Source organism: Ischnura elegans, chromosome 6 (assembly GCF_921293095.1).
Source record: "Ischnura elegans chromosome 6, ioIscEleg1.1, whole genome shotgun sequence".
Classification (NCBI taxonomy): domain Eukaryota; kingdom Metazoa; phylum Arthropoda; class Insecta; order Odonata; family Coenagrionidae; genus Ischnura; species Ischnura elegans.
Window position 1 is genome coordinate 70,424,421 of NC_060251.1, and position 11,397 is coordinate 70,435,817.

Here is an 11,397-nt window from a genome sequence, read left to right on the forward strand (position 1 = left end):
CTCGCAGGAATTTTCCTAAAGAATCATTGACACATAAATTCACCCGGGGTTGCCGCCAGGTTTCGTCAGATACAATCGAGAATATTGTTTTAGTTACGGAGTTAATCCCTGATAGTTTGTTAGACGCCAATAATAAAGGCATCATGATGCTTATTTTTAAACTAGACATATAAGAGCATTAATGTTCACGCTTAAATATTAAGATGACAAAGAAAAAAAAAATAGATATATATAGTCATTTAACTCGGTGATTACCTCGCTGTGCGATATAAATCCTTAATCGGGGGACCGATTGTAGGTAATGCAAATGCCATCGTATGCTGAACGGTCTTTGCTTACAAACGAGGCGTTTCAGTTAAGAGCTTCATAAGTAAATTTGCTTTACTGAAAATATATTTTTTTAAGCAATATTGAACATCATTATTAGATAATTGTCGACACATATTGCGAGATATGGGAAGTAAATTACCTAGGTGAAATTGGAATTTTTTATGAGCCCGCATAAAAACTGTATAGATCGTATACTGAATCCATCGTACTCCGATCCCATCGCAAGGTGAGGGATATTGTACTAACCATTGACTCTATACACATGTTTAGGAAACTATGGTATATATTATTAGTGCAATATTTATTGCTCTATTGCAAATTATTGCTCTATGATAATTATAACTTTTGCACAATGATACCTCTAGCTCCGCTCACTGGTCGAAGATTATGAATACATTTCGCCAAGTAGGCAATTACTTTTTTATTTTAGACAATTATTTTCTTTTACATTATTCTTATGTATAAGCCCAGTAACATAATGTTGCTACCTTTGGCTTGAAATTCTTTGCTTCAAAGTAATAGAAATTTTATGCAAAGAACGAAGGAAGGAGAAGGAGTGGATGACATTAAGTATTCTCCCTGTTACAAATGCTCAATGCCCTGATCAAGACCGAGAAAAATCAACGTTGAGCAAATATCTCACTTCTAATAAAAAAGTAAGGCGGTAAATTAGCTTATAATTCTTTTGATTTGACTACTAGCTAGGAATAAGATAATTTTTTCATTTTTTATCTTCCTTAAAATTTCAAATATTTCTGTTAAAAACTTGAGAAGAGCAGAGTGATGCCTAAAAAACTTTAAGCGATTGCAATTAAGAGTGTACTTCATCCCTTTTCAATTGGATGGAGAGAGGAAAGGGAAAAGAAATCGAAGTACCTGGATGTATATTTCGTAACTGCGGGCATTCTATTTTTCTTTTGCCATTGACGGAATTTTGTTGTCTCGTGATTTCTCTATTTTGTTCTTTTGCAATTTATTACTTTGATAATTACTGTGAATAGATATCCATCCATGTGCTACATCTCCTGAATTAAAGGGAATATTTTATTTTTTACTTAAGAATCCATAGCCTATAAGAATAACCTTGAAACTTACATTTCTCCAACATTAAAAACGTTTCTAAATATAGTTTTGAAGATAATGAATTATAAACTGAAGGGGTGCGATTCTGTAATGAACATCGATTTATTATTTTTATAGCAATTTTTCAAAACTTACCCTGAGTTCCCGCTAGGTTCCTTCAATTAATATGATCAAGAACATTGTTGAAGTTACGTAAATACTCCATAATAGCGTTTGATGCCAATAATATAGGTATAGTGGCACAAATTTTCGAACCGTACATGTCAAAGCGACAGTATTCACGCTTCAAAATTACAATGACACACATATGTTTTCCTCATTTATCTCAATAAATAAATGAATAAATTAAGCTATTGCATCTGTGTAAAATTGCATTTTTTATGTCATCAATCTCCTTTCCTAGGTATGTCCTCAGACATCTTGATTTTTCCTCTATGAAATTATGTACGCAGAATTTTCTCGGTATAACTATGGATATAGCATACGAAGTATTAAAATATAGATGGAAAATGTGCATCAATGACATGTAATAACAACTTATGAGCGTAACGAAACAACGTCTCATACTCAGCCACCTCAATAAGGTTTCGAATGTGAGTTCAGTTAGTAGAATATACTCACCAACGGAGATTTGGTATTCAACTTCTGCATGCCTCTGTAATTGACCCTTCTTAATTTGCTCCGAGACAATGAATTGGATAATTACCTATTCAACGCTTTCAGGTCCGCATAAGAACATGAATAAGCTTGCGAACTTTTTTAACTCTTCCAGATTGCTAACTTAGATAACGATCACTGGAGGCAGAGGTTAGAGATAGCAGTAGAGCAAGGGGTATAGAGTGTGAATGTCCGAATAATCATTGTGTTCAGCTCCGAAGGCCATTTTCCAATGAGCCGTCTTAAGAACCACTTAAGGATCACTTGCCGGGAGAAAGAGGAAGCAATGAAGAAAGTCCTCAAGGAACTGCAATGCCATTGGAATCAAAACAACTTTTTCTCACGTCCTTTAATGTTCGTTGCGCTTGCGAGTCTACGTGTTTCTAAAGGTGAGTCGTAGCTTCTGGAACTGATTTTTGTGAATCCTTTCCTTTCTCTCGACGTCATCACCATTGTTCATCTCCGTCGAGATAATCCGTAAACAGCTGTCATTGGCGTGGGGAAATGATGACTAATTGAGGATGTGTTTATCTTTGTGTGGTTGTTTGACAGTTTCCTAATTTGACTTTGAGAATATTCCTTCAGATATTGTGTCCAATTGTATCCTTGATTCTTTAGTTTGAGATTAATGACAGAGGAAACAAGGAACTCATCTGCAGTTAATTTATTAGCGGCGTTTGTTAAAAGTTGCGTCTGAACTGTAAAATTTGAAGTTCCTCGCAACATTTTAGTTCATTTGAACCTAAAATTCTACATTTTCGATCGTGGTTATGGCCACAATATTAACTGTGCCTTTGGTTCCTGTTATGCAACAGCTATGCTAATGCTAGTTCCTAGCCAATCAATAGCAATGTTTATTTCATTTATAGGCTTTGAGACCTTGTAAATATTTGTTGACTATTTAATCTAGGTATAAGATGCCTCGTATTTTTATACGATCTGGTTTGCGAATGATGCATGATTTTTACGAGCAACGAATAAGCTGAATGACGTTTTAAGGGAATCGATTGTCCTATAGAGTAGTTTCTTGCTGGGAGATCAGTTAAAATATTTGTTTATTTGAATTTTGTTTCTCGTTTAACCTGAAGAATTTATTCTCACAATCAGTCATTTTGAAATGTTTCATTTTTTCGTGGTATTAAATTTTTACTTCTTATTCGTTCGTGGCGTATAGGCATTAATATTTAATCAAAATGCAGGAAATTTATTCATAGGTAAATGGCAGAATTAAATATTTGATTTTGGTCATTTTGTCATTAGTTTGCCTTACAGCATAGAGAGAAGCAGGTTTAAACATCTCTGAGTGCCGGATCAAACCTCAGTTTTTTCAATGTCGCTTTAAAAATAACTCGTAATTCTTTGGCTTTCATGAATTATTTCCTTCAGTCTTTCTTTTAAATGCCCTTAAAGTCATATATTCCTCTGAGGCTTGCCTCCCTGATGAGGTTCTCATTGTTACGCTAGAGAGGCGTTGAAATCATTCGTATAATTCTCGTTCTCTCGCCTCTTTGGAATTAATGAGTGTTCAGCAGACAGTCCCTCATAAAACCCACCCCATTACAAGTGGTAATGAGGCAGCGATCGTGATGGCCCTCAACCAGATCCGCGGGCGCCGGCCGCGAAAAGTCAGCGGCGGTGCGCATAAAGCCTCGTTCGCAACAACTTACCTTGACGTAACTTGGCGTGACGACGTTAGAACTTTGTAAGAGAATTTACCAGTTCACGACTACTTAATTCGAGATGAAAAAATGTGATTTTAAATCGAGACAAATGTAAATCAGATGCATTGTGATTGAAAATGATTTTAAGAAACTTATTGTATAACTCTCACTTAGTGATTGCACTGAAATCAAGTATGGATTGCAACTGATCTATTGATGCGCGTTATGAGCTGCGATTAATATAAAATTTTTAAATTACCAGTCTTATTCATTCACTGATGCAACATGGAGATTATCAGTGAAGATTTCTGAGCGTTTTCCCCGCGTAAGGTCCTCCATATCTCCTTCCGACGATTCCATGTGCAACTCGCATATCGTCCTCAGGGATTCAGAAATCCAATCATTAAAATTTATATATGATAGCCGACGATCCATTGACTGAATTCATTGGATTCCTGGATCCCGGAGGAAGATGAGCGTGTTGCACATCGAAACATCTGAAGGAGATATGGAGGACCTTACCCGGTGGGAGACCCGACAAAAATCTTCACTGCCATTGCTCGCTAGGGAAAAACCGGACATAACGACATAAAATTTGGTCCGATAGATGAGGGCACGGCTTACCCTAGACTAGTAAGGTGAAGCCGTGTGATAATTTACCTTCTTCTGGGTAGGGGGCCAGTTATTTTCCCTTGACTTCTTCGGACGTCAGGAATTTTTATCTTGGTGTGTCCGAAGACTTAACCCCGAATTTAACGCCTGGGCCCTTTGGTCAGCACCTAAATGCTGTTACAAATAGACTATCAAATAAATAAAATAATAAATAGTAAATTATTGATGCATCATTATATTAGGAGAACGTAAAATCTGGGATAATAATTGATCGACCGTGCTAGTAATGTGGAAGTTTTAAGAAGGTCGGGAGAGAAGAAAAGCTTCATGAAAACCTTGATAAGAAGACGAAACAACCAAATGGGCCATAAGGAGTGATGAGTCTTGAGGTATGATTGTTAAGAAAATCTTCGAGGGACAAGTAGATAGCAAGAACGGATAAGTAAGACCTCGAACAAAATGGAAAAGGTAAAGGAGGATGTGAAAGAGACGAAATACTTGAAACGGTGTGAAAAGAATAGCTGATAGTAGCATTGAGTGGAGAGCTGCGTAATACCAATCTACGGTTTAAAAACATTATTCAGTGAGGAAACTTTTAATACACAACATAAAATAAAACTTGAACAAGACCAGGGTTTCTACGATTAAGCGTCATCGTCAGGCGGTTGACCACCACCACCTGAAAATGACGCTAAGTGGTTGAAATCCGGGTCGTGATAAAGTTTTATTTTATGCGGTGTACTAAAAGATTCCTCACTGAAAAAAAATTGTGATGGAATACTAAAACGTTTCCCAAGATCGTGTCTATTCTTTTAATCTTAGGACTGTTCACCGGATGAAGTAGTTTCACAAAATTATGTCTGGCATTATAAAGTGTACATTACTTTCCGGGATCGTCATCAGCCAAATTACCTCGAGTTAAGTTAAATATCGTAAGGTTTCCCGGCGAATACAGTTGATAAAATTTTCTCGGGTTTTGACACCGGGTAAAGCTGTGCAAGGCCAACGTTTCGATGAAAAACTCTCTCATCTTCATCAGGGTTAAGGCTGACTGAAAAATACTTAATACTTAATGTTATTCTTTATAAGTCAGTCACAGTCCTGATGACGATGAGGGAGTTTGGCCTTAAACAGCGTTACCCGGTGACAAATCCGGGAAAATTTTATTGAGTTAAATGTTGCGAACGAAGATTAAGGCCGCAAATCCTCGCTGCGGCCTCCGGGGAAGCCGCGATATAATGGGATCGGCGTGACGGGAATTGGGTAGGGGAGAGGAATGATGAACGCGTGGTAATTGGAGGAGAGTCTGCGGGATGAAGGTAATTGTTGAAGGACTTTGCAGGAGTAGGTGCAGGGCCAAAAAGTCTTAAGTTTCAGTTGAAGTATCCGATGCCATTCAGGTCATCCCAATCCGAACGTTGTCTCGACTTACTCATTGACATTCTCATTCATGAAACTTTGTGGGGCAATTAGCTAGGGAATTTGATTATAAGTTAACCCCTTCCAGTTCGATTTATTTTCCGAATATCGTGCTCTTACTCCACATTAATTTTTTTCTGTGGTTTTCTTTTAAATGGTAAGTAGTTAAATGAAATTTTGTGATTTGTAATCAACGTAGAACCGAGAAATAAAATGTGATTATTAAACATGGAGAACACAGCTATTTCTACTCCAAGAAATTCATTTTAATCCTTCCAATGTTACCATGTTTCATGAAATATGAATTATTTATATATACTGTGAATGTTTTGACATTGTTAAGCTTTCAAAATAATTATGCTGTTCCTCTAAATTGCGCAAAAATTATGAAAAACCGATGACGAGATACACTCGTCATTGCGCGGTTTGGCATCGAAAGTTCATGACGGGTTAGACTCGTCATTACAGCGCAAGGGGTTAAATGAAGTATTGCAGTATTTCCTTTGAATTTATTTGAGAACGACGCGTTTTTTTTGTGACAGCATCAGTCTCAAGAACCATAAAAGATAGGGCATTTGGTTTCTAGCTCATCCTACCACAGCATTGTTGCGTTCTTGACTCGAGCCTTTGTATTAATGAGGTTATACCGCTGTTTGCATCGTATTTTTTCTTCTAATATATCGTTAAAATTGCCATAAGATTTGTGTTATAAATTTATCATTATTTTATAGTTTTATCATAAGAGGCTGATTTATAATAACTGGTCAAAAAGGAAATGCCTGCAGCCAAATATTTTGAGTTACACGCACAACTCATCTATCTCAATCTTTCTTCACTACGGCTTTCGCTAGTGCCCTGCCGCCAAATGATAGCGTTTTCTGTATTTTTACTCTGTAGGGAGTGGTTAACAAAATGGAATATGTTACGTAAGTCATTTGGAGGAGGCGACCGATAGCTTAGGTTATTTGCGTCATGGGGGAAGGGTATGGAAGGAAGGGTGGAGAGAAACCCGGCATCGGCATTAGCCTGCTTTTAACGAAAGGTGCCAAGGGGATTAGGAATTAACGTCCCATCCGACAGACGGAGTAGTGCGCTTGAAATGTCCTGCGCATAGCTTTCAAGCAGGGATCGGGAAGTCTCTGAAAATTCTGTCACCTCCGGGATTTGAACCCTAGCTCACGGGTTGGGAAGCCAACACTCTGGCCACCACACCAACCCGATCCTCAAATGGAATATTCATTCTCGAAAGTTTCACATTGCCTCGTTACAGTTTTTGTAAGTCCTTGGATATTTTTGTAATAATGACGTGCTCTTACGCACCGGTCAAACGACATGATTAATAAAATAATAATACTACGGTGAATACTAATGGAATCAACGTCTTAAACCAAAGCATTAACGTGAGAATAATGTATGTTTTAGACCTAAATTGAAGGACGTGGCCTTAACACTACGCTCTCGGTTTATATTTTATCAGGAATTCAGCTCAGCCGCAACATAATTCTGATTTCGAGAATTCAATTAATTTCGACAGATTAAAAGAACATTTTCAACATTTTATTACAATACATGTAGCTCAACGGGAGTATGTTCAGCTCAACGTGAAAATAGTTATCGCCGTACATAATAATGGGTTTTAGGCTCAGTTGTGCGTACGCAAAAATTCTTATGCGAAATTTTCTTTTACAGAAATCCACCAAATGTTGCAAAAGTAGTCGGAGTAATTAGCTATAATATTAGCCACGAATTCGTGATTCCTGGTGTGACACCAGATTTTACGGAAAGCTTTTCTACCTAAAAAGACAGTTTCCGGCAAAATTCGGTGAAAATCTTAGAATAAAATATTTAAAATAATGAAAGTACTTGTGTATTTCACGCATCTTCATTTAATCAGACATAATGCCCTTTCTTTCGGCCATTTTCAAGGTTTTAGAAATGGCTTCATGTGCCGAAACCGTGGTCGGTTAATGTAAAGAGTGCGTAGATATGCAAATAGACTTTCAATATTTTAAAAAGGTTTTAGCGAAATTTTATTTTGTTTGTGCGGTTTTTAGGTTATGATAAGGAAACTGCGGACTCTACTGTGAAATCGGAAGCTATTTCCACCCTCTCGACACGCTCCATTGACTAACATCCATAACATCGGTGTTAGTTAATCAGTTGTGCCATGCGGTTCTCGTGGTCGCTGGAAAATCCTTCCAACGGATTTCCTATGGAATCCAGCGGCCGCGCGCATTCTTAGGAATCGTTTTGGAGGAACGAGGGGGAATTATGAAACGTGTTCGGCGTCCACAAGACCGAATTCTCAGGCTACTCCACCGCTGCTTTGCGTCTCCATTGGATAAGTTAAAATCCAACGAGAGAGTTTTCCTGCAGAAAGATGTTAGATCGCCAGCTCCGTGAGTGTTAGCTGGGCTTTCGTTCTCACGGCCTGTCTGCATTTCAGACCGTCAGATTACGTCCGCAAGCGTAAACAGCATGGCCAAAGTTACGCTCGAACTGCGATACGTCATGCTCGTGTGTATTTTTTCCGTGATTCTTGAATTAAAGGGGCGTTTCGAGTGAACTATTGTTTTCGCAGGCATTGTGTCGGCGTCTTTTGCTACATTTTTTTCCATCTTCCTTGGGAAATTTGCCCCGAATTAGCAATTTTCTCTGCCATCGCTGGAATGCGTGCGATATTTCGCTCGCTCACTTTCGTGGAGACAAATTCATGCTGACTGGTGGCCTTTATGCAATGAATGCGTGTATATGACCTCTGCCCAACTCCGTTGGATCATTTTTATAGGTAACAATTAGTAATTTTTTTTATAAATTGTCAGCTATGTGTCGATAAATGCATTCCAAATAATTAATTTATCATTATCGCCCTGCTAAGGCACTCTTGGCTTCTTAGCAGGTGCCTTTTATAATCGTCAGTAGATATGTTACATATCTCTAATAACATTATTAATGTGCATATAGCAACCGTTGCTTTGTCCTTAACTTTCCGCCTAACTTTCTTTATAGATTACATATATTTTAAATTATCACATACATTATCAAATAGTTTGGGAACATTAACGCTTCAGGCCGCTATACACGGTGAATGATCATGCGAATGAAATCATTCGCCGTGTATAGCAGAATAATTCACCAATGAACCGTCATGTGCATGACCATTCAGTGAAAATTACAACATATTCTATTTTACTCGCATGATCCTGTGAATGATCACGCGATCATTCTGCATGATCATTCACCGGTTATAGTGGCCTTTATTTTACCACAGTTCTAGCGTGTACCTTATCTTGAAACTTCATATTTATTAACTTTTCTTTCTTCAATACTTTGTTACACACAAGACCATATTAATAGAGATATTAATTGATGAATCTGCTCCAAATGGAAGTCGGTGTAAAGCCTCGTTTACACCTTGAAGTTGACTGCTAAGATAGTAGTTTGAAAACGATACCTTGCTGCCATTATAAGCGTATGTGTCCTAAGAGTTTTAATCACTTTGTGATGGCGGAAGTTGAAAACAAGTGAACTGAGGGTAGTGAATGAGAAAGGAATGTCTTGGGGGATTCTATGAAGGAGACTGCTCTCCGTCCAGGGTATATATCGCCACTTATGGCGCTTTTTGTTTCCCAAAAGTGTCCACTGCGCGATGATGACTGCAGAGCGTCAATATTTAGAATAGAACATTGCCACTTGTCAAGATTAGCAATGAAACATCAATAATTTGATGCATAATATCATTTGCAATATAATCATCTCTTATTAGCCGTAATTGTAGCTTATTCACAAGTAAAACTCGTATTGATACGCCGTCAGTGACGCGAGTGCCAATTTTTGCCAATAGTATTTACTTGCACGGTGGATGACAGCACATCCACTTGCCAACTGAGGATTTCTAAATTATTATACTTACGAGAGATATCATCATCCTCTCTGAGTTGTTAGAAATTATGTTTAAATGTTGTTTTACATTTGCTCCCCAATTACTACAAAAAAGTGTAGCAGGCTGTATTTTCATTCTTTGCCGCAATAGTTGAGCCAACGTCGATACTTGCGATGAATGGATATGTAATGGATATATTGTGGCTGTATTCAAAGTTGAACCATTTCTGTTTCACCCACTGATAGAATCGACCATATACTTTATTCATCCTCTTTTGGCAGTCGTCCTCACGAGATGGGTGTCATTGGTGTTTAATACGTCTCCTATGGCAAAAACTGAATTATCGCCAAAAATCTCTATGTAAACTTACCTTAACCGTTACAATTTTTAATCGAATAAAAATCCTTTATAATACCCATTCGATGGAGAGTCTTTTTAAAGCGTATTAATCTGAAGACAGATTTTTTCCGACTATTTATCCCTCGAATCCCTGGGAAGCGGCGGGAGTTGGAATGGCGAAATTGATAAAGAGGATGATATTAAATTGTTGGCAGTTGTTGAGGGAATGATTTTATTCAACGCTCATGACTAAATATATTTATCAACACTTACAAAATCACAACACGCTCTTAATCAGATATCATAACTTTGGGTATTATCTTTAAATTTGATTTTTTTCATCTCTGTCTTGTTGCGAAGGCTTCCGTGGTGATTAATAGCATCTGTCATAGTTTTCGGGTTTTCACGAGGTATTTTTGATACCTGATGACGACAGTTCCTTATCAAAAGATGCCGGTGGGATGCTAGCGAAGCTGTCATCATACATCAAGCAACGCAATGAAAACTCGAATATAATGACTGCATCCTAATCTGTTGACCTGATCTGAAGCTACTTTCTAAGTGGTAATCCGGTATCCATAAAAGGAAGGAATAGAATAGGATTTTTAAATAGATTGAAAGGAAGTAGGCCTTACTGCGAATAGAAGAGGAAAGTACAAATAGGAAGGGGAGGCTTCCAGAATGCTTCTTAAGTACTCCATGGAAACCTACCTTAACCAGTATAATACTTAAATAATAGCCTTGATTCAAACTGTTGCGTACCCCTCGCGTTTATCCCATCTCCGGCACACCTGGTGGACACACGCGTGCTTTATGCGTATCCACAATGACGGCGTATTAGCCCCGGGAGCGTCGTGATTCACGACGCGAAATAATCGTGACATCACTCGGCAAGGTTTCACAACTTTAAACATCATAGCAACAAACTTAAAACCGCATCCATCCGCCGCTGAAGGATCGCACATTTGCCGGACGTCTATCACTCTTTTTTTCATCGCATCCTGTTCATTACGACTTCTCCCACCCTCGCCAGATGGCTCTATAACAGCAGCGTCCCTTGAGATGACTGGTATTTTCGGTTCGAGGAAAACTCGCCGCAGCTGAACACAAGTGCGCCCTTTTTACGTGCTATCCCTTGCTCGAGGGCCTCTTGGACGGTCGCATACTAATCCAACCACTCAATTAGCGTGGATTTTTCGGTATATCTCTCTCTGTCTCTCCGCCTTTGTCGGGCCCGAAGGCCTTGGTTGGATATGATAAGTTTGGACACCCGCTCCTACCTCAGGGCAGCGTTTGTTTACCTCTGTTTGCTCTGCTGTCAAAACACGAGGGAGTTGAAGTGTTGTTATGCGATCCTGGGTTTTGGGATGAATCATGGTTCCTTTCGAGACGTAGTTACGCCTCTGTCTGGGC